Raw genomic sequence first — 8063 nt, 5'->3', positions numbered from 1 at the left:
GGGCCGTGCTGCTCCCTTGTATCTGTGAACAGGAGTAAGTCGTCCACATACTGCACTATCTGGTTGGGCTGGCTGAACTCTTTCAAACTCCCCGCCATACACTGATGGAAAATGCTGGGGCTGTTGTGAAAACCCTGTGGTAAGCAGTTCCAGGTGTACTGTTGCCCTTTGAAAGTAAAGGCAAACTTGTACTGGTCCTCCCGCCGCAGCGGAATGGACCAAAAACCGTTCGAGATGTCCAGCACCGTGAATGTGGTCGCCGATGCTGGAATACTCCCTATTAAGTCTGCAACTGCTGCTACCGTGGGCGCGCAGGCTGGGATATTACTATTGAGGACTCTATAGTCCACCGTGGCTCTCCACGAATTGTCCGGTTTCTTTACCGGCCATAATGGGGAGTTCACGTGGGTGGCTATCGTCCTCAATACGCCCTGCTGTACCAATGAAGATATTGCTGTCTCCATGTCGGGTTCTGCCTCCTTGGGGAAATTATACTGCTTTTGGGGTCGGATCATGGGGTCCCCGTCTACGCTGACTTCGAACCCAGTGACTCTCCCGCAGTCGTGCTTGTGGGTGGCGAACGCGGTCAGATTTTCTGACACACGCGCCTGCAAGTCCGTTGGGACGTTTGTTATCATGAGCTCGAGATCGTAACCTCCTGATGGCTTCATAGTGCACAGGGCCCCCTTTTCTTCCTTCCCCGGGATTACGACTACCTTACCTAAACCGCCCTCGGCTCCCCAGAGACAGTGATTTCTCAGGTCCACGAGGATCCCGTGTTCCACCAAGAAATCAGCCCCGAGGATGCCTTTCCCCCCCCCCTCTTTCCACTTCAATAGGATGCACGTCCATGTGGTGTGGAGCGCTCCCAACTGAATGGAGAGCGGGAGGGAGTGCGCGCCAGCCTGTGCTCTACCCGTGAAACCCGCTACTAAATATGGAGCCTGGGCGGACAGAGGTGAGGCAAAAGGTTTGTCCGTGTGGATCAAGGTACATGAAGCTCCCGTATCCAACAGGTAACTACCCCTTTGTTTCTCCACCTCCATCTCCACCACAGGTCTTCTCCAAGCGTCATAGCGGAGCGGACACAAGTAGATGGGCTGCGCGGGCGTCAGTCATTTAGGTGTTTCGGCTGGGGTCTCGGGGGCGATAGGGCTGTTAGCAACCGCTACCTTCCCCTGCCAGGTCATCAGAGACCGCATAGTCTCCAAGACTGACTCGATCGCAGCGGGGTCCACAACCGCACCACCCCCTTCATTCGGGGCAAAAGCTACGGTTGGGTTCTGGACTGGTGTTGGGGCAGCGGCCTGCACTTGTGGTTGTGCTGGTGTTGGGGAAACTCTCGGGCCATTGGCGACTCGGGCTTGGGCTCGATCTTGGGCTGCGGCGAACTCTCTCTCCCTCTTATCCTTCCAAGGATTCCTACAGTCCTTGCGCCAATGACCCTCCTTCCCACACCCGTAACAACTGCTATTTGCTTGGGGATGGCGATTTCCCTCCTGACGCCATTCCTTTTTAGCAGAGGCTGCGGGTCTCACCTCATGCACCTTTCCTTTCACAACAGGCGTTTTCTTGCCCTTGTTGTTTCTATAACTGATCGTGAGCTGATCTAGTACTACTTCCTCCGTGGAGCGGGCGTCAGTGGGGTCAAACCATGCTTTGGCCTGTTCCTTCACTACTGGCAGGCAACCTGCTACCAGGCACCGAAGCCAGTGAGCCCTTTGTTCGCCATCCAGCCCGGCCCGGGCCGGCCCGCCCGGGCAGCTGCGCCGATACACTGGCCACAACCTGTCGGCGAAAACCCGTGGGGGTTCTCCCTCTAGCTGCACTGTCTTTTCTAAACGGAGGAACGGAGTTCCGTCCCCCTCTCCCATGATCTCCAGAATCTCATCCCGTAGCAACTCATAGTCCCTGTGCCCTCTCTTGCTCTCGTCAGGGAGACACTGGAGGAGCGAACTGTCCAGGGAGAACAGCAGCATTTTAGACTGTTCAACCCCGTCGCAGTCATTGACTGCTGCGGTCTGCTCCACGTCCCTGAAATGCACGGAGGGATCTCCTGACTCGGAGAGTTTTGGGATGTGACTTATCATCTCTCTTAGCTGTCGTGCGCTATGAGGCATTATGATCTGACTCTCAAGGGGTCCGTCATCGCCATTTTCTTCATTTGGACCGATCCTCCGGTGTCTCGTTGGACACATTGGCGCCGACCCCGACTCTACTGTCTGGGGTTGCTCTACCTCAGGGCTCTTTTCCTCTACCGTCTCCGTCTCCTGTCCCGGAGTCCAAGACTCCTCATAGGCAGGAGGCGCAGAAGGTTCGGGGGTTGGTACCCCAACTGCCTCTTGTGGAATCGGTCTTTTGGATTCCTTGGCTAGCAACAGCTGACTCGCTGGTGGATTTATGAGACACACCAACCCGTTTGCCTTCGCTAGGGCCTTTCTCAGGTCCTCTAGCTCCCGGCGGCAAGTGCTGTGGTCGGTGTTCTCAGATCTATCCTCCATGGCCATTTTATATGCTGCCCTGGCTCCCAGGAGCTTTTCCTCTTGGGCATCTACTTGTTTGGCTAGACGGGAACACCTCTCTCTCATTCTACCTTCACTGGCCTTGGCCTCCACGACCTGACATTTTAAATATTCTACCCGGGTTTCGTGGCAGCGAATTACAGAGCGGCGTTCCTGGTTCAGCGCGTCAAGCGATTCAATCAGTTTTTGACCTCCCGCAACCTTTTCCTCCACGCCTTTAAGCAAGCCGTTGATCTGGACTGTCTGTGCTGCAACTACCTGGTCCAAAAGCTGGACTTGCTTCTTGTAGCACATCAGCCAGACCGCCTTTTCTACAGATTTCTTATGCTCTCTACCCGCTGTCCACTTGATGGCTGCGTCTAGCGGGCGCCTATCCCTTAGTAGATCAGATATCCATTGTTTTGTGAGGTTGACTTTTCCGAAAACATAATCTGCTATTCTTTCATCCATCACATTTCGTCTATTCAGATCTTGATCTAACACACTACTTTCCTGCTGCCAAGGTCCTGCCGCGGTCGCCATTTCTGTAGGGGGTTTCTCTTGCTCTTTCTGGTCTCCTGCCAGGCTTCGTGCAATAATTACCCTTGAGTGGTTCGACCCACTCCCCCCTACGGTTCTAGACCTTGGACTTAGGTGCAGAGAACAGTAGTGCAGAGAAATAACTCAATAGACCAGGTTGAATAGCACGAAATGGATGCTTTTATTTTTAAACAGTTTGAAGCATTACAAAATACATATCATAGGCACAGATTAAAGTTACTACAATCATGCACAAATTTATGAACTTGACTCTATGGAAATGGGGAACACACGGCACATCGAAAAAGGGGAAACACATTACGATTTCCCTTAACTCCCTCCCCTATACCTAAACTAAGTTTCGACCTGGGGAACTTGGGATCATGCTCACCACTCTCGAAATCGCGAGAAAGGGGGGTTCGCAGCCTTTTTGGCACCGCTTTCCGTCGTCACGTGGATTTGGAAACTTCTGGCGCAGTCGATATTCTCTCCTCCCTCGAGGCGGTGGGGTAGACCCAGCCTCGATGAGCGCTCGTTAAGGTTGAGATCCACCAAGTCAATTTGGGTTCATGGAGCAGACCCAGATGCAGGCTATGCACTTGGGAGAATCTTGTGGCATCGATCGCCGGTTCTCCAGAGGGTTTCTTCTCCGTCGGCCTGGGTCGTCGATGATCTCCCGACCCCAGTACCCGGGCCACCCTCGTCGTCTTCTCGTCGTGGCCGAGCCTTGTTTGGCTGAACACCGACCACGTTGTCCTTTTACCGAAACCGTCCGTCTTTAAAAAGACGAAAACGTTTTCATCGATCTGCCGAAGTGGAAGAGGCGCCGATCCGGGCACCGTCCGCCCTTCGTTCGTTCCTCGTAGAAGAAAGTTCTTGAAGAAAATGGAAGCCTGAAGTCGCCCAACAAGAAAGCCGTGGCAGTGAAGAAGAAGTTGTTCAAGTAACCCGGAGTCCGAAGTTCTTTAGCTGGACTTTCAATCCATAGTTATACTCTTTTGGGACAGTCTTATCTCCCGCCAAATCATAGTCCTGTCTTTGTATTAATTTTGGCGGGCAGAAATCTCTGCAGGGGCGCTTTGTCTTGTAACGGAGCCGGTGATAACTTAAACTGGCCTTCCTGGCCGATAATGTCTTTCAATGTCTTTTGCATTGTCACCGTGGCTCGGTTCGCATATTGATCGGTCCGGACATTTTCCTTGATGGCTGCTAAACGGTTTTTCCTTTGTACGATAAATGGGTATAAGTGTTTTTACATTGTCCGCCCATATCTTGATGGGCCCCATCCTGTACTTATAATCCATTGAATATGTATGCTGTTGCTCTGAGTTTCGGTTCCCAGAGATTGGCTTTCGTGGGCTCACTGTCTTCAATCCACAAGCCTGTCTGGCTTGCAGTAACAGAAATAAAATGGTTCATAAACTGATCACGGGGCCTGGCGGCCATTTTGTATGCCCTTTTATCAAAGGTTTTTCTGTGCAAGCTTACTTTGGTCAATAAACAGTCTTAATTTTATCCAGTTTTCTTGCGTGATTTTTGCTGAAAATTGCGAATCTTACATCAGTACCTTACCCCCATTCCCATGTGCTTTAACTTTGCACGCTAATCTCTTATAGCTGACAGAAGCTGTGTCCTATAGAAGGAATCTGATAGACTCATTTATCCCTCTCATTGAAATGGAGCATGACAAGTGGAGATAAAAGTCATGTGTGTTAGAAGTGTGCACTATGTCCCACAGTTTGTTTCTTTTCTTTTAAAAAAATCACTAAGCAAAACCAGAATCTAAGGGATAGAATTTACTCCAGTTCTGGGGTGTTTGCATTCCTGCCCCACCACCTGTGCTATCTTAATTCAGCTCAAACCAAACACGGAAAGGTTGCCCACCCCAGGCAAGTGGGGCCTACTTTACATTAAAAAGTCATGGCCTGATGATGTCTTTGGCGTCGCAATGCCATTTTGAACTCAATAATACTGGAGGCCCACATGGGGTCAAACCCAATAAACAGACTTGGCAGCAGTCAGCTGAACAGCCAGAAGAGGCTAAGTTCAGTCTCTTTAATTACCTTTTCTGAGGACTCCTTGTGGGTCAGGAGGAGCAGGAGTCCTTGGGCTTCTCCAGCCCCAGCCTTGACTCTTCCTCCCAGTGTCACGATCCCCTGTCAAAACCCCCTCTCAATGCTAACTTCATGCCAGGGACTGTGCCCTTGGGCCCCCAGCACCCTCGGGCTCCCATCCTAATTTTACACTTCCACCCACCAGCCCTGTCACTCCCTCCAGTTTCGTGCTCACGAGGCTCGGGAGTTAAAATAGCTTAGGCCTCACGTTAACTCACCCTGGGAGTTTCCCATTTGCTCTACACCCTGCCAGCACCTTAAGTTAAAATCTACTCCTAAATTTACATATATTCTGTAAAAGATGGGAATACCACTCGTGCATATCTCTATGTAAACCAAGCACACTATGTGTTAACCATAGGAGAGATGTAAATTTGAGAGTACAATTTGGTAATGGATAAGTCAATATTGATTTATCTACTATCTCAGATAGGAACAAGAGCCACGTTGATATGTTTCAATCTTGGCTCTCACTTGATGGACACTGCACAAAACTATCACTAGATTATGAAAAATAAAGTAACAGGTACGACCAGGTGAAAATATTTGATGAAATTCATAGACCATTGTGTACTCATATAAACATAGAAACATAGAAGATAGGAGCAGGAGTAGGCCATTCGGCCCCTTGAGCCTGCTCCGCCATTCAATGTGATCATGGCTGATCATCCAAATTCAGTACCCGGTCCCTGCTTTCTCCCCATACCCTTTGATCCCTTTAGCCTTAAGAAATATATCCAACTCCTTCTTGAATATATTTAATGAATTGGCCTCTACTGCCTTGAGTGGTAGAGAATTCCACAGGTTCACCACTCTCTGGGTGAAGAAATTCCTCCTCATTTCTGTCCTAAATGGCCTACCCCTTATCCTTAGACTGTGACCCCTGGTTCTGGACTCCCTGACCATCGGGAACATCCTTCCTGCATCTAGTCTGTCTAGTCCTGTCAGAATTTTATAAGTTTCAATGAGATCCCCCCTCATTCTTCTAAACTCCAGCGAGTACAAGCCCAATCGTCCCAATCTCTCCTCATACGTCATTCCTGCCATCCCAGGTATCAGCCTGGTGAATCTTCGCTGAACTCCTTCCATGGCAAGAACGTCCTTCCTCAGATAAGGTGACCAAAACTGCACACAATACTCAAGATGTGGTCTCACCAAGGCCCTGTACAACTGCAGCAAGACATCCTTGTTCCTGTACTCAAACCCTCTCGCTATGAAGTCCAACATACCATTTGCCTTCTTAACCGCCTGCTGCACCTGCATGCTTACCTTCAGCGACTGGTGCACAAGGACACCCAGGTCTCGTTGCACTTCCCCTTCTCCCAATCTATTGCCATTCAGATAATAATCTGCCTTCCTGTTTTTGCCATCAAAGTGGATAACCTCACATTTATCCACGTTATATTGCATCTGCCATGCTTCTGCCCAATCACCCAACCTGTCCAAATCATCCTGTAGTTTCTCGGCATCCTCCTCACAGCGCACATGCCCACCCAGCTTTGTGTCGTCTGCAAATTTGGAGATATTACGGCCTAGAAATTCAGCTGTTTGCGCCAGCCGTTAGCGCCAGATTTCCGGCGCTATCCACTTAGCGCCCGGGCACCGCCGGATCTGCGCCTACGCCGAAATTCAGCTGGGCTTTAGCGCCGGCGCAAAGTGTTAGCGCCCGCTCAGCTGCGCGCGCATCTTATGACGTCATTCCGTCGTGCAACGCCGTTTGTGCGCCCCAAACCAGAAATTCAGTGGCGCCCGGCCGATGTGGGCGTGGCGCTGCTAAGAACTGTGAAATGGAACTCAACAGAGGCCCTGTGGGATTCGGGGAGCGCTAATTAAAGGGCACATCCACTCACCCATAAAAGCCAGCCATTTTGCTGCAATGACTTGACTGCTTTGGATTTCTGCACAGAGAGCAAGGCACAGAGATTACTGATTTCGGACACCATAGGAGAGGTATTTTTGGCTTCTAGCCAGTGCTTTGACATTTGCATCCTTGTGATTTTGCTGTTTGGAACTTTGTAATGGGGGCTGCATGGGGGGCCAACCCTCAGTTGCTACATTTTGTGCGAAGGGCTCGCAGACGCTTTGAGAGAGGGCCAGGCATGCCTAGATGCAGAGGGGCCATTAGGCGTCGCCAACGTAGGCCTTACCCAGTCAGGCAATACCGGGAGCAGGTCTCATATCTCACCATGACTGCGGTGCATTGTGTTAAGAGGCTGCGCTTCAGAAGGGAGGTGGTTGGAGAGATCTGCCAGCTGCTTCACGCAGATTTGCAGCCACAGCTCATGTCCAGGGCGTCTCTCTCGGTGGAAGTGAAGGTCACAGTGGCTCTCAGCTTTTATGCAAGCGGCTCCTTCCAAGCCGCTGCTGGGGACATTGCGAACATCTCCCAGTTCGCCATGCATCGCTGCATCCGACAGGTCACCGAAGCACTTTTCGCGAGGAGACACCAATTCATCTCCTTACCCATGACCCAACACAAGCAGGAGCAGCGTGCAGTCGGATTTGCCAGGATCGCGGCCTTCCCCATGGTGCAGGGCGCCATTGACTGCACGCATGTGGCTATGCGGGCACCTATCCACAATGCCGAGCAATACCGCAACCGGAAGGGCTACCATTCCCTAAATGTGCAGCTGGTGTGTGACCACAGGCAGCGCATCCTAGCTGTCAATGCCCGCTTCCCAGGAAGCAGCCACGATGCCTTTATCCTGTGCCAGACTACTGTGGCTGACATGTTCCAGGCACAGCCTCCACCAAGGGGATGGCTTATCGGGGACAAGGGCTACCCTTTGTGCACATGGCTCATGACCCCGCTCCGCGCGCCCAGGACCCCAGCGGAGCTGGCATACAACGAAAGCCATCAAGCCACAAGGAACCTAATAGAGCAAACGATAGGCGTCCTCAAGCAACG

This window comes from Somniosus microcephalus, chromosome 1 (genome assembly GCF_052327205.1).
Source record: "Somniosus microcephalus isolate GS21.2 chromosome 1, FLI_Smic_1.0, whole genome shotgun sequence".
Lineage (NCBI taxonomy): Eukaryota > Metazoa > Chordata > Chondrichthyes > Squaliformes > Somniosidae > Somniosus > Somniosus microcephalus.
Note: the sequence above shows the minus strand (reverse complement) of the source record.